We start from the raw sequence: 24,521 nt of genomic DNA, 5'->3' as shown, positions 1-24,521 counted from the left end.
AGTGTCCAGTGCCCAGAAGTGTAGCAAGTATTTCCAATACAAGTGCCCAGTCCCGAGAAGTAAGTATACCCAATACAAGTGTCCAGTGCAGTAAGTATACCTAGTATTTCCAATACAAGTGTCCAGTGCCTAGAAGTAAGTGTAGTAAGTATTTCCAATACACGTGTCCAGTCCCTAGAAGTAAGTATTTCCAATACAAGTGTCCAGTCCCCAGAAGTGTAGTAAGTATTTCCAATACAAGTGCCCAGTCCCAGAAGTGTAGTAAGTATTTCCAATACAAGTGCCCAGTCCCTAGAAGTAAGTATTTCCAATACAAGTGTCCAGTCCCTAGAAGTATACTAAGTATTTCCAATACAAGTGTCCAGTCCCAGAAGTGTAGTAAGTATTTCCAATACACGTGTCCAGTCCCTAGAAGTAAGTGTAGTATGTATTTCTAATACAAGTGCCCAGTCCGTAGAAGTATACTAAGTATTTCCAATACAGGTGTCCAGTCCCCAGAAGTGTAGTACGTATTTCCAATACAAGTGTCCAGTCCCAGAAGTGTAGTAAGTATTTCCAATACAAGTGTCCAGTCCCCAGAAGTGTACTAAGTATTTCCAATACAAGTGTCCAGTCCCTAGAAGTAAGTATTTCCAATACACGTGTCCAGTCCCTAGAAGTAAGTGTAGTAAGTATTTCCAATACAAGTGCCCAGTCCCTAGAAGTAAGTATTTCCAATACAAGTGTCCAGTCCCCAGAAGTAAGTATTTCCAATACAAGTGTCCAGTCCCTAGAAGTAAGTATTTCCAATACAAGTGTCCAGTGCCCAGAAGTGTAGCAAGTATTTCCAATACAAGTGCCCAGTCCCGAGAAGTAAGTATTTTGAATACAAGTGTCCAGTCCCTAGAAGTATTTCCAATACAAGTGTCCAGTCCCCAGAAGTGTAGTAAGTATTTCCAATACAAGTGTCCAGTCCCTAGAAGTATACTAAGTATTTCCAATACAAGTGTCCAGTCCCAGAAGTGTAGTAAGTATTTCCAATACACGTGTCCAGTCCCTAGAAGTAAGTGTAGTATGTATTTCTAATACAAGTGCCCAGTCCGTAGAAGTATACTAAGTATTTCCAATACAAGTGTCCAGTCCCTAGAAGTATACTAAGTATTTCCAATACAGGTGTCCAGTCCCCAGAAGTGTAGTACGTATTTCCAATACAAGTGTCCAGTCCCCAGAAGTGTACTAAGTATTTCCAATACAAGTGTCCAGTCCCTAGAAGTAAGTATTTCCAATACACGTGTCCAGTCCCTAGAAGTAAGTGTAGTATGTATTTCCAATACAAGTGTGCAGTCCCCAGAAGTAAGTATTTCCAATACAAGTGTCCAGTCCCTAGAAGTAAGTGTAGTAAGTATTTCCAATACAAGTGTCCAGTCCCTAGAAGTAAGTATTTCCAATACAAGTGTCCAGTGCCCAGAAGTGTAGCAAGTATTTCCAATACAAGTGTCCAGTCCCGAGAAGTAAGTATTTTGAATACAAGTGTCCAGTCCCTAGAAGTATTTCCAATACAAGTGTCCAGTCCCCAGAAGTGTAGTAAGTATTTCCAATACAAGTGTCCAGTCCCTAGAAGTATACTAAGTATTTCCAATACAAGTGCACTGTGCCAAGAAGTATAGTAAGTATTTCCAATACAAGTGCTCAGTCCCTAGAAGTGTAGTAAGTATTTCCAATACAAGTGTCCAGTCCCTAGAAGTATACGAAGTATTTCCAATACAAGTGTCCAGTCCCCAGAAGTATACTAAGTATTTCCAATACAAGTGTCCAGTCCCCAGAAGTAAGTATTTCCAATACAAGTGTCCAGTCCCTAGAAGTAAGTATTTCCAATACAAGTGTCCAGTCCCTAGAAGTAAGTATTTCCAATACAAGTGTCCAGTCCCCAGAAGTAAGTATTTCCAATACAAGTGTCCAGTCCCTAGAAGTAAGTATTTCCAATACAAGTGTCCAGTGCCCAGAAGTGTAGCAAGTATTTCCAATACAAGTGCCCAGTCCCGAGAAGTAAGTATACCCAATACAAGTGTCCAGTGCAGTAAGTATACCTAGTATTTCCAATACAAGTGTCCAGTGCCTAGAAGTAAGTGTAGTAAGTATTTCCAATACACGTGTCCAGTCCCTAGAAGTAAGTATTTCCAATACAAGTGTCCAGTCCCCAGAAGTGTAGTAAGTATTTCCAATACAAGTGCCCAGTCCCAGAAGTGTAGTAAGTATTTCCAATACAAGTGCCCAGTCCCTAGAAGTAAGTATTTCCAATACAAGTGTCCAGTCCCTAGAAGTATACTAAGTATTTCCAATACAAGTGTCCAGTCCCAGAAGTGTAGTAAGTATTTCCAATACACGTGTCCAGTCCCTAGAAGTAAGTGTAGTATGTATTTCTAATACAAGTGCCCAGTCCGTAGAAGTATACTAAGTATTTCCAATACAGGTGTCCAGTCCCCAGAAGTGTAGTACGTATTTCCAATACAAGTGTCCAGTCCCAGAAGTGTAGTAAGTATTTCCAATACAAGTGTCCAGTCCCCAGAAGTGTACTAAGTATTTCCAATACAAGTGTCCAGTCCCTAGAAGTAAGTATTTCCAATACACGTGTCCAGTCCCTAGAAGTAAGTGTAGTAAGTATTTCCAATACAAGTGCCCAGTCCCTAGAAGTAAGTATTTCCAATACAAGTGTCCAGTCCCCAGAAGTAAGTATTTCCAATACAAGTGTCCAGTCCCTAGAAGTAAGTATTTCCAATACAAGTGTCCAGTGCCCAGAAGTGTAGCAAGTATTTCCAATACAAGTGCCCAGTCCCGAGAAGTAAGTATTTTGAATACAAGTGTCCAGTCCCTAGAAGTATTTCCAATACAAGTGTCCAGTCCCCAGAAGTGTAGTAAGTATTTCCAATACAAGTGCCCAGTCGTGTAGTAAGTATTTCCAATACAAGTGTCCAGTCCCTAGAAGTATACTAAGTATTTCCAATACAAGTGCACTGTGCCAAGAAGTATAGTAAGTATTTCCAATACAAGTGCTCAGTCCCTAGAAGTAAGTATACCCAATACAAGTGTCCAGTCCCCAGAAGTGTACTAAGTATTTCCAATACAAGTGTCCAGTCCCGTAAGTATTTCCAATACAAGTGTCCAGTCCCCAGAAGTGTAGTAAGTATTTCCAATACAAGTGCCCGGTCCCTAGAAGTAAGTATTTCCAATACAAGTGTCCAGTCCCTAGCAGTATACTAAGTATTTCCAATACAAGTGTCCAGTCCCTAGAAGTATACTAAGTATTTCCAATACAAGTGTCCAGTCCCTAGAAGTAAGTATTTCCAATACACGTGTCCAGTCCCTAGAAGTAAGTATTTCCAATACAAGTGCCCAGTCCCTAGAAGTATTCTAAGTATTTCCAATACAAGTGCCCAGTCCCAGAAGTGTAGTAAGTATTTCCAATACAAGTGCCCAGTCCCTAGAAGTAAGTATTTCCAATACAAGTGTCCAGTCCCTAGAAGTATACTAAGTATTTCCAATACAAGTGTCCAGTCCCAGAAGTGTAGTAAGTATTTCCAATACACGTGTCCAGTCCCTAGAAGTAAGTGTAGTATGTATTTCTAATACAAGTGCCCAGTCCGTAGAAGTATACTAAGTATTTCCAATACAGGTGTCCAGTCCGTAGAAGTATACTAAGTATTTCCAATACAGGTGTCCAGTCCCCAGAAGTGTAGTACGTATTTCCAATACAAGTGTCCAGTCCCTAGAAGTAAGTATTTCCAATACAAGTGTCCAGTCCCTAGAAGTAAGTGTAGTAAGTATTTCCAATACAAGTGTCCAGTCCCCAGAAGTGTAGTAAGTGTTTCCAATACAAGTGTCCAGTCCAGTAAGTATATCCAATACAAGTGTCCAGTCCCTAGAAATATACGAAGTATTTCCAATACAAGTGTCCAGTCCCAGAAGTGTAAGTATACTAAGTATTTCCAATACGTGTCCAGGTTCAATCTCCCTAACAAGGCCGTATTTTATGTAGAAACATTTCATAACTCCCTCGACGATGGTAGCTTTTGAAGTTGGTATAATAACTCCAGAGGCACAGCAAGTTGTGGGTCACCTAATAGCAGGAAGCTATTCCATCAGTGCTGCATCGAACATGACCCTTGACAGAAGGGGGAATGCTGTGCAACACTACAGCTACTAGTAACTGAAGAGCAGAAAACTTAGTGAAAGCTCTAGGTGAATCAGCTACCCTGGAATGGAACACTTACTGAAAGAACGGGCATGGGTGTATAGTATCTTAATCAGGGAATTGCATATTCTTCTTATACGAGGAACAAAATGTTTTACAAGCTTACTTTGGACACTACACAGAGGTAAATTTAATACACCGCATTTCTATACCACCTTAAGGAGCAATCTAAATAGAATATAAACGGGACACCCTCAATGTGGAACTCAGAGTAAACCTTATGCACACATTACAATGATCACAAATAGAATAAATTCCGTTCAATCACTTTTATTAACTAAAGAATAAGCATCCAGCAGAAGAACGTGACTGGTGACAGGTACAGTGGATCTTCCTTCAAAAATACTCCATATGGGCCACCTATGACGAAGAATAAAAACAATTAGTGGTTTTAGTATACATTCAGCACAGGAAATTCAACGTAGAGGGCAGTGCTATCACATTAATCTAGCCAGAAAATTAAACGGTGCAGAACAAAAGTTAGTGGGGGCAAAAATAACCAGAAGGAGTGTTGACCAGGGGAAACTTTCACACAGAAGAGGCTGTGTGCATTAGCCATCTTCTGAAGCCAACTCAAACACCCCACCATTGCCTACTGCTCTGGCTTTATATTTTAAAACTTCTCTTCTGGATCTCAGGTAAAGACTACTGACCAGACTAAACTACTACACAATCCAAACTTCGGATGGCTAGCATGCACTGCTGTGGTTTTCCTTGTTTTAGGGTGATGTTCCTAAGGGTATAGTGCAATATAAACCTCTACAATGCATGACTTACCTTTACTGAATCACCTCAAGTTATTTCACCAACTGGTTTCAACATGAAACAGAAGCCAAGGTTCCCCCACCACTCAGCTTCAGAAATCGTCACAGGGTGCATTTTCCGGCTCCATGAGGCTGCTTCTAGAAATGTTGGAAAACAAAGACAAAGTTCAGTAAATAAGGAATAGATTCAAAATCAACCAACAGAGGACAGTGTCAAATCTTATGGAAAAGTCACAACAAATTATAATGTTCAGGGTGGCTTCTAAAGCTACCTACATACTTAATCAGCGTGGTGATGCAGTATTCTTAAAGGCCACATCATGCATGGTCCTCTTCCACCGAGATGCTTGAATAGTTTACATCCACCCTAAAGTGCTAAAATGCAGGGACAGCTTCTACCACTTCGGTTTACACCCGCAGATTCACTCAGTTTAAAAAAAAAGGGAAAAAACCCGTTTCATACCAACTCTGCAAAACTTTAAGCTACTTATACATTCAGGGCATTATTTAAAGGTTGGTGGTGAGGGAAATCAGTCAAAATATGTCAAGTGTCTCGGACACCATATTTACCCAGTCATAGAGGTTAATGCACTTTTAATATGGGGGACAGGCTATCTGACACAGATTGTGGTCCCTGTGCAGATGCCAAGTACGACCCACATTCTTTTAACAAATAAAAAGGTAGAAAAGGAGTGAACAAAAAACAAGGTGAAGAACTAGTCTGTTACAGAATATTAAATGATTCAACATGAAATATTCAAGTTGATGGGTACCTTTTACATATGCTGTTGGGAGGAGGTCTACAAGCCCTGCCTGAATCATTCATCCACCATGACCGGAGTCTCTAGTTCCATCCTTGTCTCATTAGGAAATGCGATTAATTTCCTCTAGAAATCACGATAATTGCTCAAAAAGTATCCTCCTATTCAGGGACATTTTGACAACTGGACATAAATCAAATTGTGCATGCTGAGGTCCTCCTGAATTAATCATCAGAAGTTCAAATGGTGCTGGCTGGATACCATGGGTCTGCCAGGGCGAGTGCATATACCCATCATCCAGCTCTTACAGCCCGTGTGGAAAATATATACATTGAAAGACTGGGAAGTTTGTGCAGTACTCCGTACAAAAAAAAAAAATGTCTGCAAGGATTCACTATGCTTGGAATAGAAAGCATGGGTAGATTTAAATTATTAAGGCTAAACATTTTTTTTAATCTAAAATCCTACCAGTGCCCACCACTTCAAGCAGATACTTGAGTCTCAGCCAGATGTTTCATAGCCTCATTACTGTGGATAAGAGACAGGAAGATGGTCTTGCATGTTAGTTTCTCCTGAAGCAAAAGCTCAAACCAACGAATCTGGAAGAAGTCCAGCTTACCATATGGAAGAGGCATGAATAAGGGCAGGTGTGTTGAGAAGCTCTCCCAACCTTTGCCAAAGAATGGCCTAATCTCCCAGTTGGAAAACCAAATGGAATTTTATTTTTTCTTCTAGTGGGGTGAGCGCTTCTTTGGGATGCATGTAGTACATGGCATGGATTCAGCAGGTGGTTTTGAGAACTTCAGCTGCCCAAGCAATTTAGAGTAGCAGAGACAGCTGAAGCAAAGACATCTACATTTGAAGAGGCGATGGTGGGGGAAGCGAATACTCCCGACAGGCCTGCGGTTGTGGTGAGGCTACATCCCATTTTTGGAGGTGTGGTCTCTATCAGTAGACACATAGGTTCTCTTGCCCCGCCTATACCCTAAGACTATGCCTCACTGAAGTAAGCTGGTAGCAAGATTCCATAAAGGTTACTTCACTGTTACATATACAAAAATTGGATTTTCTGCCACAGACCTCAAAATCCCTGTTCGAAAGGGAATTGGCAGGTGAGTGCCTAATCGAAGTACTAAGGGAAAGTCTGGAACGCTGTTACTCTGTTCACTACTTAGAGCACAGTAGTACCAGATGCCCTAGAACAATTGTACATAACACTGCCACAATGGATACTAAGCAGTAGCCAATGACTGCATGATGATCGAGAGAGGGGAAACTCACCCGAAGCCAGATGTATTCTCTAAGCAAGATGGCTGCTGGAGATCTAAGCTGTAAGGTCCCAATCAGCTACACAATAAAGATAGCAGATTGTGGAGACAGACTGTCTGCAGGTTAGGTAGTGATCGGCAGTAGGTTCTAACCACTAGGCAATGAAAAAGAACACTTATTAGGCTGTACAGTTGTCATTGTTCAGTAAAAGAACCCCTGCCATTTGCAAATCCAGATTGTTTTAGCATACAAAAAAGGAGTACATCTACCAGTAGTACCCACAAACGTCCAAGACTGCCTTTTATACCTTCAGGGCTCTAAACTGCTTGCTCCATGTCCAAGCCCAAACACACCTTGAGTGGTGCTTGGGCGGACACTCAAAAGAATCTGGTCGGCGGATGCGAAAATGCTGTGAGATTTAGCCAGGCAGTGGAGCACTGTGCTGGTGATTAGGCTTTGGGGGAAAGAATCAGCATAAGACTTCAGTGATGCAGTTACTCTTGACAAGACACGCGTCTGATCTCAAATGTAGTAGGGCCACCACCACAGTAATTGTCAGCAACCTTCAGTAACAAATCCATCCTCGGATACGCAAGCATTACATTAGGAGGACACTGATCATACACATGCTGGTGATGGCTTCAAGGCATATCCATCATCACACTGACCTCAGGAGGATGCTGGAACCGCCAGGAAGCAGGGATTTAAGTGCATAATTGAAGCTTCCATAAAGGCAGCTCTGGCCCAGCCACCACATGAACAAACACGAAAACCTGAAGAATCTGCATTACCATTATGACAAACAAGCAGCTCACCTTATAGTGGGAACCCTGAGATGACCTACTCAAAACCAGACGTGCAAGTGCAAATTATATTTCCAAAGCATTCAAGACTGGGAGGTTCTTCAAAGATCAACATTGGGCCAAATTTTCAGACTACAGTTCCAATACTGGACCTACAGCAATCTGACTGCTGGAGTGGTCAAGGTACGCTTGTGGGTCGCCTACAAGGAGTAAGAGGGGAGTAGCAAAGATTCCACTTTTTAAATAAAGCTATTAGCCGTCCTCCCAAATTCCTTGTGCCATATTCAAAAGCTTCAATCTGCAGTTGGTGGCAGGGAGAACACATTAAGCAGGCTATAGGAAAGTCACAAAGTGCAAGACTACATTTTATAGGTAACCTTTTACTCCAAGTTCAAAGTACTCACTTAACATGCTCATTAACGATGCTGCCTCCTTTTGCCTGAACTGCTCTAAAGGAGGGGATACAATTTTACCAGATATTAAAATGCACTGAGGAATCCCAGCCTGGCAGTCTGCCTCGAACGCTCCTCTCCCCCAGCAGCAAGGATTATACCCTCATTTTTAGTAGCTGACATTGCACCGTATGCTACTCTCCAATTGATCCAAGGTGACTGCTCCATTGCTGCCTTGTGGAGACCTCACTGCTGCATTCAGCTTTCACCACAGCAAAATCCCACGTTAGTATAAGGACAGTTAACAAGTTACCAAGCACTCCAGCATACACTGGGGTGAGAGTCACCAAGCAGTGTGTCGGAATGTAACTTCTCGGGAAGTATGAATCCAGCTTCGCCTACAGTTATTAGAGCAATATTCATGGACCCCGAAGGGACGGCTTTGTGGAACTGGGTAGCCCAGTGCTGAGCAACCCATAAATATCATCCAGCTGCAGAGCAGCGGAGTAGCATCGAAGATGTGAGAAATCTAAAGGTAGAATAGCTACCTAGGGATGGAACACTCTCAATGAAGCGTTCAAGGACACAGCTGAACCCAGGGGACCGATTAGCCTCGCATAATAAAATGCAGTGCCCGACATCTTACTACTCCAGGACCAAATTTGTTACACAAATAATTATCACCCTGTGACTGCCCCGCTGTGGGTCTGGAAGCATTCACAAGAAACAAGATTAACAATGTGACGCGACAAAAGGTTCTCCATAGGACATTTAGTGGTTCATCGGAGAACATTTAGTGCAAGTAAAGAAAATAGTTACAAGGTTCAGAACAGTGGATGCCGGCATACGTAAGAGCACAACAGCAGACGCTAAGGAAAAAATCATGGGGGGGGTGATCATGTAAGTTTGCCAGTAGAAGGTTGCAACCACATGTTTAAACCTTTGCAATAACGATCAGTTCCCTTCCCGAAGAACACCTACCGTATACAAAAAGCATGCTCCACCATCCCTCTTTTTAGGGGAGGGTGAAATCACATGGGTAGCATATATACATAATCCCCACATGCCAACCAAGCACAATGGTTCTAAATGCTTTAAAAAAGCAGGAAAGATAAGAGTCTTAGAGGGGGCAATTAGGAGAGAAGAAATTGCAGGAGTAAAAAGCCAGTGTAGGTCTTAAATCAAAACTGTCTGTCCGTGATGTTTGTATAACATTCAAGTTACTACTGAAGTCTGAATTTCTCCCAAAGAGGAGCTTACAGATTAAGCTCGCCCTTTCCCCTTCATATCCTTAGTACAACAGATGTAAACAGTGGGGATGCTGTAGTCCTATCTTCTTAACACATCTTTTCCCACAATATCAGCAATGCTTTGTAACAGAGCCTCACAGCACCACCCCTATTAACTTTACCATTCATTCTTTTATCCTTGTATTATTCACTGATCTAGTCCCCTCCCCTCCCCCCCCCCCCCCAAACAGTTGCAAGCATCTCAAACCTGACAAAGATCATTGCAGAGCATTCCTGTACTGTCTTGGCTCTGCACACCTGGAGTGGGTGTCTACACCAGCCAAACCAACTTGGAGAAAGTTTTACTTGCAATAATTCAAATCTTCTATGCATATACCCAATCGGCCCCAGCTCAGCATCCATATTCCCACTTCTCTTTTCTCCTCAGAAGTTCTGACACAGAAGATGAGCTAAGTGACCTCATGAATCCATCAAGGTTAGTGTTTCACAGCAAGAGCATGGACTGCTGCCATCTTGCTTCTGTGAGAGCCTCTTGGCCATAAGACACCATCAGCCTTCATGATCCATGGCCTACCTTTAATGCAGTCTAGTCAGTCGTATACAATAACGGACTCCAAGTAGAGGCGCAGGAGAGTATTCTACAACTGAGTTTCTGCAATAATGAAAGGCCCATTTCACAGCTCCAACGGTCTGCTTCTAGATCTATGGAAAAACATCAATATCAGCTAGGCCTGGACATGGTGGATTACAATTTGCAACATTGTTAGAGCAATTACATATAAATCTTAGACAGAACAACGAATCAGAGTGGGTGTGGTTATGTACCTTCAAACACTCTACTAGGAGTGAGCTGCAGCTCAATTTCATTAAGATCACATTGCCCAATATGGTCCCTTCGGTGGTCCATTTCTGGTGATATCATAAATAGAGACATGTCTGAATTAAGGCATCCTGTTCTCCCTTGGGTGCCAGAATACAGGTCATCTCCAGAGAGGCGACAGACTGCAGCAGATCTTCAGCACCTCAGTTGATTTCAATGTGGCCAGTTCACCCGGTGGGACCATCTACAGTGCGGAGGTAGACTTTACATTTATAAGGTGGCTCTTTATTTTAATCATTCCCTAACAGCAATAAAAAAAAAAAGGTAAGAAAAGCAGGAAATTAGGACCAAGAAAAAAAGATTGATAGTCACTTACAAAATAGGGTACAGGCCATATAATTTATCAGTTTGCAGACAGGAAAGAAAAACAGAACTTCCAGTCTGATTAACCTCTAAAGTTGAACACGGCAGGTATGACCGCACTGATAAAAAAACAAGTCTGCTTCATCTCACAGCCATCCCTTCCTGTAGATTTCCAGAGTGGTCAAAACTCCATCCCAGATACGAATGATTTAGCTTACTCGAAGCCACTAGGTCTTACCACTGTCCATCAACCCCTCTCGGGGGGGGGGGCATGCACACACCCTCTCCCCCCCCACCACCACCACCACTGTCAATGCCTTCCTCACTCGAGGCATCTTCCAAGAAGCTCTCAAGACTGGCCAGATCCTCCCCCACCCCTTAAGAAACCTACACTTGATCCGGACTTGGCCAACTACTGACATCACTCACCAATCATCTGCAAGATCATTGAAAAAGCAGTCTATGTTTAACTCCCAAGATCACATCAATTGTAAGCATCCACTGCAGAAATAGCAGTCTGGCTTCAGATCACAATGCAACACAGGGCCCACCACCGTAAACATTATACAGTCCCTCATCACCACAGATGAGGACCCTGCGCTCCGATATCCCTTAGGATTTTATTTGGTCTTCTGACCTCTTTAACCTTTCCATGAAGTCACGTGTTGCTCTAACAGAGAAAAGTAAGAACCACCAATATACCAATGATGCACAACTCTACTGGAAAGACTATTCAGACAGTGCTTGCACGTGATCCACACCTGGATGTCCTGCACATAACTGAAGCTTCACCAAGCCAGAATTCATGTTAATGACCAAGTACAACAAACCAGACAGTACAAACCTACCTCAATGGCGTGAACCATGACAGTTTCAAATCCAAACTCTGAAGATGCCACATTACATGGATGCACCTTGGACACCAACATCCCCCCCTCAAGAACACATCGTTAAAAAAACAATCTCACAAATGGGCTGGGACCAGCTCACTTTTTTTTTACTGCTGTTCAAGCTCTTGTACTATTGCATCTAGATGGTGCCAATACCCTATTCCATGGCATCAAAGATGCCACACTGGCACCCCTCGGTGCATACCATATGCTGTAGCTAACTCCTTCACAGCATGAAGAAATATGACCCCCCCCCCCCTACCTGACGAATCTTCATTGGCTCCCCTTGCCAGACTACATCCTCTTCAAAACCATGTGCTTCATTTACAAAGCTGTCACAGCCAGCACCCCCGCCTGCCTTGCAGACAAGCTCACCATCTCTGGTTGTTTTCGAAAACACCCACAGCCAAAATATCATCAGAATGAAGATTAAAAAGCATAAAAAGAAAATCTATTTTCCATCTTGGCACCCATGATTATTTCCAATACAAGTGTCCAGTCCCTAGAAGTAAGTATTTCCAATACAAGTGTCCAGTCCCCAGAAGTAAGTATTTCCAATACAAGTGTCCAGTCCCTAGAAGTGTACTAAGTATTTCCAATACACGTGTCCAGTCCCTAGAAGTGTAGTAAGTATTTCCAATACAAGTGCCCAGTCCCTAGAAGTATTTCCAATACAAGTGTCCAGTCCCTAGAAGTAAGTGTAGTAAGTATTTCCAATACAAGTGTCCAGTGCCTAGAAGTAAGTGTAGTAAGTATTTCCAATACAAGTGCCCAGTCCCTAGAAGTAAGTATTTCCAATAAAAGTGTCCAGTCCCCAGAAGTGTAGTAAGTATTTCCAATACAAGTGCCCAGTCCCTAGAAGTAAGTATTTCCAATACAAGTGTCCAGTCCCTAGAAGTAAGTGTAGTAAGTATTTCCAATACAATTGTCCAGTCCCTAGAAGTAAGTGTAGTAAGTATTTCCAATACAAGTGCCCAGTCCCTAGAAGTAAGTATTTCCAATACAAGTGTCCAGTCCCTAGAAGTAAGTATTTCCAATACAAGTGTCCAGTCCCTAGAAGTAAGTATTTCCAACACAAGTGTCCAGTCCCTAGAAGTAAGTATTTCCAATACAAGTGCCCAGAAGCGTAGTAAGTATTTCCAATACAAGTGTCCAGTCCCTAGAAGTAAGTATTTCCAATACAAGTGTCCAGTCCCTAGAAGTAAATATTTCCAATACAAGTGTCCAGTCCCTAGAAGTAAGTATTTCCAATACAAGTGTCCAGTCCCTAGAAGTAAGTGTAGTAAGTATTTCCAATACAAGTGTCCAGTCCCTAGAAGTAAGTATTTCCAATACAAGTGTCCAGTCCCTAGAAGTAAGTATTTCCAATACAAGTGCCCAGTCCCTAGAAGTAAGTATTTCCAATACAAGTGTCCAGTCCCTAGAAGTAAGTGTAGTAAGTATTTCCAATACAAGTGTCCAGTCCCTAGAAGTAAGTATTTCCAATACAAGTGTCCAGTCCCTAGAAGTAAGTGTAGTATGTATTTCCAATACAATTGTCCAGTCCCTAGAAGTGTAGTAAGTATTTCCAATACAAGTGTCCAGTCCCTAGAAGTAAGTATTTCCAATACAAGTGTCCAGTCCCTAGAAGTAAGTATTTCCAATACAAGTGTCCAGTCCCTAGAAGTAAGTATTTCCAATACAAGTGTCCAGTCCCTAGAAGTAAGTGTAGTAAGTATTTCCAATACAAGTGTCCAGTCCCTAGAAGTAAGTATTTCCAATACACGTGTCCAGTCCCTAGAAGTAAGTGTAGTAAGTATTTCCAATACAAGTGCCCAGTCCCTAGAAGTAAGTGTAGTAAGTATTTCCAATATACGTGTCCAGTCCCCAGAAGTGTACTAAGTATTTCCAATACAAGTGTCCAGTCCCTAGAAGTCAGTATTTCCAATACAAGTGTCCAGTCCCCAGAAGTAAGTATTTCCAATACAAGTGTCCAGTCCCCAGAAGTGTAGTAAGTATTTCCAATATACGTGTCCAGTCCCTAGAAGTAAGTATTTCCAATACAAGTGTCCAGTCCCTAGAAGTAAATATTTCCAATACAAGTGTCCAGTCCCTAGAAGTAAGTATTTCCAATACAAGTGTCCAGTCCCTAGAAGTAAGTGTAGTATGTATTTCCAATACAAGTGTGCAGTCCCCAGAAGTAAGTATTTCCAATACAAGTGTCCAGTCCCTAGAAGTAAGTGTAGTAAGTATTTCCAATACAAGTGTCCAGTCCCTAGAAGTAAGTGTAGTAAGTATTTCCAATACAAGTGCCCAGTCCCTAGAAGTAAGTGTAGTAAGTATTTCCAATACAATTGTCCAGTCCCTAGAAGTGTAGTAAGTATTTCCAATACAAGTGTCCAGTCCCTAGAAGTAAGTATTTCCAATACAAGTGTCCAGTCCCCAGAAGTGTAGTAAGTATTTCCAATATACGTGTCCAGTCCCTAGAAGTAAGTATTTCCAATACAAGTGTCCAGTCCCCAGAAGTAAGTGTAGTATGTATTTCCAATACAATTGTCCAGTCCCTAGAAGTGTAGTAAGTATTTCCAATACAAGTGTCCAGTCCCCAGAAGTGTAGTAAGTATTTCCAATACAAGTGTCCAGTCCCTAGAAGTATACTAAGTATTTCCAATACAAGTGTCCAGTCCCTAGAAGTAAGTATTTCCAATACAAGTGTCCAGTCCCTAGAAGTAAGTATTTCCAATACAAGTGTCCAGTCCCCAGAAGTGTACTAAGTATTTCCAATACACGTGTCCAGTCCCTAGAAGTAAGTATTTCCAATACAAGTGTCCAGTCCCTAGAAGTAAGTATTTCCAATACACGTGCCCAGTCCCTAGAAGTGTAGTAAGTATTTCCAATACAAGTGTCCAGTCCCTAGAAGTAAGTGTAGTAAGTATTTCCAATACAAGTGTCCAGTCCCTAGAAGTGTAGTAAGTATTTCCAATACAAGTGTCCAGTCCCCAGAAGTAAGTATTTCCAATACAAGTGTCCAGTCCCTAGAAGTAAGTGTAGTAAGTATTTCCAATACAAGTGCCCAGTCCCTAGAAGTAAGTGTAGTAAGTATTTCCAATATACGTATCTAGTCCCCAGAAGTGTAGTAAGTATTTCCAATACAAGTGTCCAGTCCCCAGAAGTGTACTAAGTATTTCCAATACAAGTGTCCAGTCCCTAGAAGTAAGTATTTCCAATACAAGTGTCCAGTCCCCAGAAGTGTACTAAGTATTTCCAATACACGTGTCCAGTCCCTAGAAGTAAGTATTTCCAATACAAGTGTCCAGTCCCTAGAAGTGTAGTAAGTATTTCCAATACAAGTGTCCAGTCCCTAGAAGTAAGTGTAGTAAGTATTTCCAATACAAGTGTCCAGTCCCTAGAAGTGTAGTAAGTATTTCCAATACAAGTGTCCAGTCCCCAGAAGTAAGTATTTCCAATACAAGTGTCCAGTCCCTAGAAGTGTACTAAGTATTTCCAATACACGTGTCCAGTCCCTAGAAGTGTAGTAAGTATTTCCAATACAAGTGCCCAGTCCCTAGAAGTATTTCCAATACAAGTGTCCAGTGCCTAGAAGTAAGTGTAGTGTAGTATGTATTTCCAATACACGTGTCCAGTCCCTAGAAGTAAGTATTTCCAATACAAGTGTCCAGTGCCTAGAAGTAAGTGTAGTAAGTATTTCCAATACAAGTGCCCAGTCCCAGAAGTGTAGTAAGTATTTCCAATACAAGTGCCCAGTCCCTAGAAGTAAGTATTTCCAATACAAGTGTCCAGTCCCTAGAAGTAAGTATTTCCAATACAAGTGTCCAGTCCCTAGAAGTAAGTATTTCCAATACAAGTGCCCAGTCCCCAGAAGTGTACTAAGTATTTCCAATACAAGTGTCCAGTCCCGTAAGTATTTCCAATACAATTGTCCAGTCCCTAGAAGTGTACTAAGTATTTCCAATACATGTGTCCAGTCCCTAGAAGTAAGTGTAGTAAGTATTTCCAATACAAGTGCCCAGTCCCTAGAAGTAAGTATTTCCAATAAAAGTGTCCAGTCCCCAGAAGTGTAGTAAGTATTTCCAATACAAGTGCCCAGTCCCTAGAAGTAAGTATTTCCAATACAAGTGTCCAGTCCCTAGAAGTAAGTATTTCCAATACAAGTGCCCAGTCCCCAGAAGTGTACTAAGTATTTCCAATACAAGTGTCCAGTCCCGTAAGTATTTCCAATACAATTGTCCAGTCCCTAGAAGTGTACTAAGTATTTCCAATACAAGTGTCCAGTCCCCAGAAGTGTAGTACGTATTTCCAATACAAGTGTCCAGTCCCAGAAGTGTAGTAAGTATTTCCAATACAAGTGTCCAGTCCCCAGAAGTGTAGTAAGTATTTCCAATACAAGTGTCCAGTCCCTAGAAGTAAGTATTTCCAATACAAGTGTCCAGTCCCCAGAAGTGTAGTAAGTATTTCCAATACAAGTGCCCAGTCCCAGAAGTGTAGTATGTATTTCCAATACAAGTGTCCAGTCCCCAGAAGTGTAGTAAGTATTTCCAATACACGTGCCCAGTCCCTAGAAGTGTAGTAAGTATTTCCAATACAAGTGTCCAGTCCCTAGAAGTAAGTATTTCCAATACAAGTGTCCAGTCCCCAGAAGTGTACTAAGTATTTCCAATACAAGTGTCCAGTCCCTAGAAGTATTTCCAATACACGTGCCCAGTCCCTAGAAGCGTAGTAAGTATTTCCAATACAAGTGTCCAGTCCCTAGAAGTAAGTATTTCCAATACAAGTGTCCAGTCCCTAGAAGTAAATATTTCCAATACAATTGTCCAGTCCCTAGAAGTAAGTGTAGTAAGTATTTCCAATACAATTGTCCAGTCCCTAGAAGTGTAGTAAGTATTTCCAATACAAGTGTCCAGTCCCCAGAAGTGTAGTAAGTATTTCCAATACAAGTGTCCAGTCCCTAGAAGTATACTAAGTATTTCCAATACAAGTGTCCAGTCCCTAGAAGTAAGTATTTCCAATACAAGTGTCCAGTCCCTAGAAGTAAGTATTTCCAATACAAGTGTCCAGTCCCCAGAAGTAAGTGTAGTGTAGTATGTATTTCCAATACAAGTGTCCAGTCCCTAGAAGTAAGTATTTCCAATACAAGTGTCCAGTCCCTAGAAGTATACTAAGTATTTCCAATACAAGTGTCCAGTCCCTAGAAGTAAGTATTTCCAATACAAGTGTCCAGTCCCTAGAAGTAAGTATTTCCAATACAAGTGTCCAGTCCCCAGAAGTAAGTGTAGTAAGTATTTCCAATACAAGTGCCCAGTCCCTAGAAGTAAGTGTAGTAAGTATTTCCAATACAATTGTCCAGTCCCTAGAAGTAAGTGTAGTAAGTATTTCCAATACAAGTGTCCAGTCCCCAGAAGTGTACTAAGTATTTCCAATACACGTGTCCAGTCCCTAGAAGTAAGTATTTCCAATACAAGTGTCCAGTCCCTAGAAGTAAGTATTTCCAATACACGTGCCCAGTCCCTAGAAGTGTAGTAAGTATTTCCAATACAAGTGTCCAGTCCCTAGAAGTAAGTATTTCCAATACACGTGCCCAGTCCCTAGAAGCGTAGTAAGTATTTCCAATACAATTGTTCAGTCCCTAGAAGTAAGTGTAGTAAGTATTTCCAATACAAGTGTCCAGTCCCCAGAAGTGTACTAAGTATTTCCAATACACGTGTCCAGTCCCTAGAAGTAAGTATTTCCAATACAAGTGTCCAGTCCCTAGAAGTAAGTATTTCCAATACACGTGCCCAGTCCCTAGAAGTGTAGTAAGTATTTCCAATACAAGTGTCCAGTCCCTAGAAGTAAGTGTAGTAAGTATTTCCAATACAAGTGCCCAGTCCCTAGAAGTAAGTGTAGTAAGTATTTCCAATACAATTGTCCAGTCCCTAGAAGTAAGTGTAGTAAGTATTTCCAATACAAGTGTCCAGTCCCCAGAAGTGTACTAAGTATTTCCAATACACGTGTCCAGTCCCTAGAAGTAAGTATTTCCAATACAAGTGTCCAGTCCCTAGAAGTAAGTATTTCCAATACACGTGCCCAGTCCCTAGAAGTGTAGTAAGTATTTCCAATACAAGTGTCCAGTCCCTAGAAGTAAGTGTAGTAAGTATTTCCAATACAAGTGCCCAGTCCCTAGAAGTAAGTATTTCCAATAAAAGTGTCCAGTCCCCAGAAGTGTAGTAAGTATTTCCAATACAAGTGCCCAGTCCCTAGAAGTAAGTATTTCCAATACAAGTGTCCAGTCCCTAGAAGTAAGTATTTCCAATACAAGTGCCCAGTCCCCAGAAGTGTACTAAGTATTTCCAATACAAGTGTCCAGTCCCGTAAGTATTTCCAATACAATTGTCCAGTCCCTAGAAGTGTACTAAGTATTTCCAATACAAGTGTCCAGTCCCCAGAAGTGTAGTACGTATTTCCAATACAAGTGTCCAGTCCCAGAAGTGTAGTAAGTATTTCCAATACACGTGTCCAGTCCCTAGAAGTAAGTATTTCCAATACACGTGCCCAGTCCCTAGAAGTGTAGTAAGTATTTCCAATACAAGTGTCCAGTCCCTAGAAGCGTAGTAAGTATTTCCAATACAATTGTCCAGTCCCTAGAAGTAAGTGTAGTAAGTATTTCCAATACAAGTGTCCAGTCCCCAGAAGTGTACTAAGTATTTCCAATACACGTGTCCAGTCCCTAGAAGTAAGTATTTCCAATACAAGTGTCCAGTCCCTAGAAGTAAGTATTTCCAATACAAGTGTCCAGTCCCTAGAAGTAAGTATTTCCAATACACGTGTCCAGTCCCTAGAAGTAAGTGTAGTAAGTATTTCCAATACAAGTGTCCAGTCCCCAGAAGTGTACTAAGTATTTCCAATACAAGTGTCCAGTCCCTAGAAGTAAGTATTTCCAATACAAGTGTCCAGTCCCCAGAAGTGTACTAAGTATTTCCAATACACGTGTCCAGTCCCTAGAAGTAAGTATTTCCAATACAAGTGTCCAGTCCCTAGAAGTGTAGTAAGTATTTCCAATACAAGTGTCCAGTCCCAGAAGTGTAGTAAGTATTTCCAATACACGTGTCCAGTCCCTAGAAGTAAGTATTTCCAATACACGTGCCCAGTCCCTAGAAGTGTAGTAAGTATTTCCAATACAAGTGTCCAGTCCCTAGAAGCGTAGTAAGTATTTCCAATACAATTGTCCAGTCCCTAGAAGTAAGTGTAGTAAGTATTTCCAATACAAGTGTCCAGTCCCCAGAAGTGTACTAAGTATTTCCAATACACGTGTCCAGTCCCTAGAAGTAAGTATTTCCAATACAAGTGTCCAGTCCCTAGAAGTAAGTATTTCCAATACACGTGCCCAGTCCCTAGAAGTGTAGTAAGTATTTCCAATACAAGTGTCCAGTCCCTAGAAGTGTAGTAAGTATTTCCAATACAAGTGTCCAGTCCCAGAAGTGTAGTAAGTATTTCCAATACACGTGTCCAGTCCCTAGAAGTAAGTATTTCCAATACACGTGCCCAGTCCCTAGAAGTGTAGTAAGTATTTCCAATACAAGTGTCCAGTCCCTAGAAGCGTAGTAAGTATTTCCAATACAATTGTCCAGTCCCTAGAAGTAAGTGTAGTAAGTATTTCCAATACAAGTGTCCAGTCCCCAGAAGTGTACTAAGTATTTCCAATACACGTGTCCAGTCCCTAGAAGTAAGTATTTCCAATACAAGTGTCCAGTCCCTAGAAGTGTAGTAAGTATTTCCAATACAAGTGTCCAGTCCCTAGAAGTAAGTGTAGTAAGTATTTCCAATACAAGTGCCCAGTCCCTAGAAGTAAGTATTTCCAATAAAAGTGTCCAGTCCCCAGAAGTGTAGTAAGTATTTCCAATACAAGTGCCCAGTCCCTAGAAGTAAGTATTTCCAATACAAGTGTCCAGTCCCTAGAAGTAAGTATTTCCAATACAAGTGCCCAGTCCCCAGAAGTGTACTAAGTATTTCCAATACAAGTGTCCAGTCCCGTAAGTATTTCCAATACAATTGTCCAGTCCCTAGAAGTGTAGTAAGTATTTCCAATACAATTGTCCAGTCCCTAGAAGTAAGTGTAGTATTTCCAATACAAGTGTCCAGTCCCTAGAAGTAAGTATTTCCAAAACAAGTGTCCAGTCCCTAGAAGTAAGTATTTCCAATACAAGTGTCCAGTCCCTAGAAGTAAGTATTTCCAATACAAGTGTCCAGTCCCTAGAAGTAAGTATTTCCAATACAAGTGTCCAGTCCCTAGAAGTAAGTATTTCCAATACAAGTGTCCAGTCCCCAGAAGTGTACTAAGTATTTCCAATACAAGTGTCCAGTCCCGTAAGTATTTCCAATACAATTGTCCAGTCCCTAGAAGTGTAGTAAGTATTTCCAATACAATTGTCCAGTCCCTAGAAGTAAGTGTAGTATTTCCAATACAATTGTCCAGTCCCTAGAAGTGTAGTAAGTATTTCCAATACAAGTGTCCAGTCCCCAGAAGTGTACTAAGTATTTCCAATACAAGTGTCCAGTCCCCAGAAGTGTACTAAGTATTTCCAATACAAGTGTCCAGTCCCCAGAAGTGTACTAAGTATTTCCAATACAAGTGTCCAGTCCCTAGAAGTATACTAAGTATTTCCAATACAAGTGTCCAGTCCCTAGAAGTGTACTAAGTATTTCCAATACACGTGTCCAGTCCCTAGAAGTAAGTGTAGTAAGTATTTCCAATACAAGTGCCCAGTCCCTAGAAGTAAGTGTACTAAGTATTTCCAATACACGTGTCCAGTCCCTAGAAGTAAGTGTACTAAGTATTTCCAATACAATTGTCCAGTCCCTAGAAGTGTAGTAAGTATTTCCAATACAAGTGTCCAGTCCCCAGAAGTGTACTAAGTATTTCCAATACAAGTGTCCAGTCCCTAGAAGTAAGTATTTCCAATACAAGTGTCCAGTCCCCAGAAGTAAGTGTAGTGTAGTATGTATTTCCAATACAATTGTCCAGTCCCTAGAAGTGTACTAAGTATTTCCAATACAAGTGTCCAGTCCCGTAAGTATTTCCAATACAATTGTCCAGTCCCTAGAAGTGTAGTAAGTATTTCCAATACAATTGTCCAGTCCCCAGAAGTGTACTAAGTATTTCCAATACAAGTGTCCAGTCCCCAGAAGTGTACTAAGTATTTCCAATACAAGTGTCCAGTCCCTAGAAGTAAGTATTTCCAATACAAGTGTCCAGTCCCCAGAAGTGTACTAAGTATTTCCAAAACACGTGTCCAGTCCCTAGAAGTAAGTATTTCCAATACTCGTGTCCAGTCCCTAGAAGTAAGTATTTCCAAAACAAGTGTCCAGTCCCTAGAAGTAAGTGTAGTAAGTATTTCCAATACAAGTGTCCAGTCCCTAGAAGTATACCCAATACAAGTGTCCAGTGCAGTAAGTATTTCCAATACAAGTGTCCAGTCCCCAGAAGTAAGTGTAGTAAGTATTTCCAATATACGTGTCCAGTCCCCAGAAGTGTAGTAAGTATTTCCAATATACGTGTCCAGTCCCTAGAAGTAAGTGTAGTAAGTATTTCCAATACAAGTGTCCAGTCCCTAGAAGTAAGTATTTCCAATACACGTGTCCAGTCCCTAGAAGTGTAGTAAGTATTTCCAATACACGTGCCCAGTCCCTAGAAGTGTAGTAAGTATTTCCAATACAAGTGCCCAGTCCCTAGAAGTAAGTATTTCCAATACAAGTGTCCAGTCCCCAGAAGTAAGTGTAGTGTAGTATGTATTTCCAATACAATTGTCCAGTCCCTAGAAGTGTAGTAAGTATTTCCAATACAAGTGTCCAGTCCCCAGAAGTGTAGTAAGTATTTCCAATACAAGTGCCCAGTCCCTAGAAGTAAGTGTAGTAAGTATTTCCAATACAAGTGCCCAGTCCCTAGAAGTAAGTGTAGTAAGTATTTCCAATACAATTGTCCAGTCCCTAGAAGTATACTAAGTATTTCCAATACAAGTGTCCAGTCCCCAGAAGTGTACTAAGTATTTCCAATACAAGTGTCCAGTCCCCAGAAGTGTAGTAAGTATTTCCAATACAAGTGTCCAGTCCCCAGAAGTGTAGTAAGTATTTCCAATATATGTGTCCAGTCCCCAGAAGTAAGTGTAGTAAGTATTTCCAATACAAGTGTCCAGTCCCCAGAAGTGTACTAAGTATTTCCAATACACGTGTCCAGTCCCTAGAAGTAAGTATTTCCAATACAAGTGTCCAGTCCCCAGAAGTGTAGTAAGTATTTCCAATACAAGTGTCCAGTCCCCAGAAGTAAGTGTAGTGTAGTATGTATTTCCAATACAAGTGTCCAGTCCCTAGAAGTAAGTATTTCCAATACAAGTGTCCAGTCCCTAGAAGTAAGTGTAGTAAGTATTTCCAATACAAGTGTCCAGTCCCTAGAAGTAAGTATTTCCAATACAAGTGTCCAGTCCCCAGAAGTAAGTGTAGTGTAGTATGTATTTCCAATACAATTGTCCAGTCCCTAGAAGTGTAGTAAGTATTTCCAATACAAGTGTCCAGTCCCCAGAAGTGTAGTAAGTATTTCCAATACAAGTGCCCAGTCCCTAGAAGTAAGTGTAGTAAGTATTTCCAATACAAGTGCCCAGTCCCTAGAAGTAAGTGTAGTAAGTATTTCCAATATACGTGTCCAGTCCCCAGAAGTGTAGTAAGTATTTCCAATACAAGTGTCCAGTCCCCAGAAGTGTACCCAATACAAGTGTCCAGTGCAGTAAGTATTTCCAATACAAGTGTCCAGTCCCTAGAAGTAAGTGTAGTAAGTATTTCCAATACAAGTGTCCAGTCCCCAGAAGTAAGTGTAGTAAGTATTTCCAATATACGTGTCCAGTCCCCAGAAGTGTAGTAAGTATTTCCAATATACGTGTCCAGTCCCTAGAAGTAAGTGTAGTAAGTATTTCCAATATACGTGTCCAGTCCCCAGAAGTGTAGTAAGTATTTCCAATATACGTGTCCAGTCCCTAGAAGTATACTAAGTATTTCCAATACAAGTGTCCAGTCCCTAGAAGTAAGTATTTCCAATACACGTGTCCAGTCCCTAGAAGTAAGTGTAGTAAGTATTTCCAATACAAGTGCCCAGTCCCTAGAAGTAAGTGTAGTAAGTATTTCCAATATACGTGTCCAGTCCCCAGAAGTGTACTAAGTATTTCCAATACAAGTGTCCAGTCCCTAGAAGTAAGTGTAGTAAGTATTTCCAATACAAGTGCCCAGTCCCTAGAAGTAAGTGTAGTAAGTATTTCCAATACAATTGTCCAGTCCCTAGAAGTGTAGTAAGTATTTCCAATACAAGTGTCCAGTCCCTAGAAGTAAGTATTTCCAATACAAGTGTCCAGTCCCCAGAAGTGTAGTAAGTATTTCCAATATACGTGTCCAGTCCCTAGAAGTAAGTATTTCCAATACAAGTGTCCAGTCCCCAGAAGTAAGTGTAGTATGTATTTCCAATACAATTGTCCAGTCCCTAGAAGTGTAGTAAGTATTTCCAATACAAGTGTCCAGTCCCCAGAAGTGTAGTAAGTATTTCCAATACAAGTGTCCAGTCCCTAGAAGTATACTAAGTATTTCCAATACAAGTGTCCAGTCCCTAGAAGTATACTAAGTATTTCCAATACAAGTGTCCAGTCCCCAGAAGTAAGTATTTCCAATACACGTGTCCAGTCCCTAGAAGTAAGTGTAGTAAGTATTTCCAATACAAGTGCCCAGTCCCTAGAAGTAAGTGTAGTAAGTATTTCCAATATACGTATCTAGTCCCCAGAAGTGTAGTAAGTATTTCCAATACAAGTGTCCAGTCCCCAGAAGTGTACTAAGTATTTCCAATACAAGTGCCCAGTCCCTAGAAGTAAGTGTAGTAAGTATTTCCAATACAAGTGTCCAGTCCCCAGAAGTGTACTAAGTATTTCCAATACACGTGTCCAGTCCCTAGAAGTAAGTATTTCCAATACAAGTGTCCAGTCCCTAGAAGTAAGTATTTCCAATACACGTGCCCAGTCCCTAGAAGTGTAGTAAGTATTTCCAATACAAGTGTCCAGTCCCTAGAAGTAAGTGTAGTAAGTATTTCCAATACAAGTGCCCAGTCCCTAGAAGTAAGTATTTCCAATAAAAGTGTCCAGTCCCCAGAAGTGTAGTAAGTATTTCCAATACAAGTGCCCAGTCCCTAGAAGTAAGTATTTCCAATACAAGTGTCCAGTCCCTAGAAGTAAGTATTTCCAATACAAGTGCCCAGTCCCCAGAAGTGTACTAAGTATTTCCAATACAAGTGTCCAGTCCCCAGAAGTGTAGTACGTATTTCCAATACAAGTGTCCAGTCCCAGAAGTGTAGTAAGTATTTCCAATACAAGTGTCCAGTCCCCAGAAGTGTACTAAGTATTTCCAATACAAGTGTCCAGTCCCTAGAAGTAAGTATTTCCAATACAAGTGTCCAGTCCCTAGAAGTAAGTATTTCCAATACACGTGTCCAGTCCCTAGAAGTAAGTATTTCCAATACAAGTGTCCAGTCCCCAGAAGTGTAGTAAGTATTTCCAATACAAGTGCCCAGTCCCAGAAGTGTAGTAAGTATTTCCAATACAAGTGCCCAGTCCCTAGAAGTAAGTATTTCCAATACAAGTGTCCAGTCCCCAGAAGTGTAGTAAGTATTTCCAATACAAGTGTCCAGTCCCTAGAAGTATACTAAGTATTTCCAATACAGGTGTCCAGTCCCCAGAAGTGTAGTACGTATTTCCAATACAAGTGTCCAGTCCCAGAAGTGTAGTAAGTATTTCCAATACAAGTGTCCAGTCCCCAGAAGTGTACTAAGTATTTCCAATACACGTGTCCAGTCCCTAGAAGTAAGTGTAGTATGTATTTCCAATACAAGTGTGCAGTCCCCAGAAGTAAGTATTTCCAATACACGTGTCCAGTCCCTAGAAGTAAGTATTTCCAATACAAGTGTCCAGTCCCCAGAAGTGTAGT

At 41.2% G+C, this 24,521-nt stretch overlaps 1 long non-coding RNA gene across 1 annotated transcript; it reads right to left on the bottom strand.

Annotated features, from left to right (window-relative positions):
• Positions 1 to 4,481: 4,481 nt before the first annotated feature.
• Positions 4,482 to 10,649, bottom strand: LOC146856398 (uncharacterized). The gene is made up of 4 exons (XR_014980941.1): positions 10,293 to 10,649; positions 10,042 to 10,169; positions 5,006 to 5,130; positions 4,482 to 4,588 (listed from the first exon to the last, which is right to left on the bottom strand). It is a non-coding gene; the product is annotated as an uncharacterized LOC146856398 (long non-coding RNA).
• Positions 10,650 to 24,521: the final 13,872 nt, after the last annotated feature.

This window comes from Triturus cristatus, chromosome 4_1, assembly GCF_964204655.1.
Source record: "Triturus cristatus chromosome 4_1, aTriCri1.1, whole genome shotgun sequence".
In the NCBI taxonomy this organism is placed as follows: Eukaryota; Metazoa; Chordata; class Amphibia; order Caudata; family Salamandridae; genus Triturus; species Triturus cristatus.
This window is presented reverse-complemented; position numbering and strand designations above follow the sequence as displayed.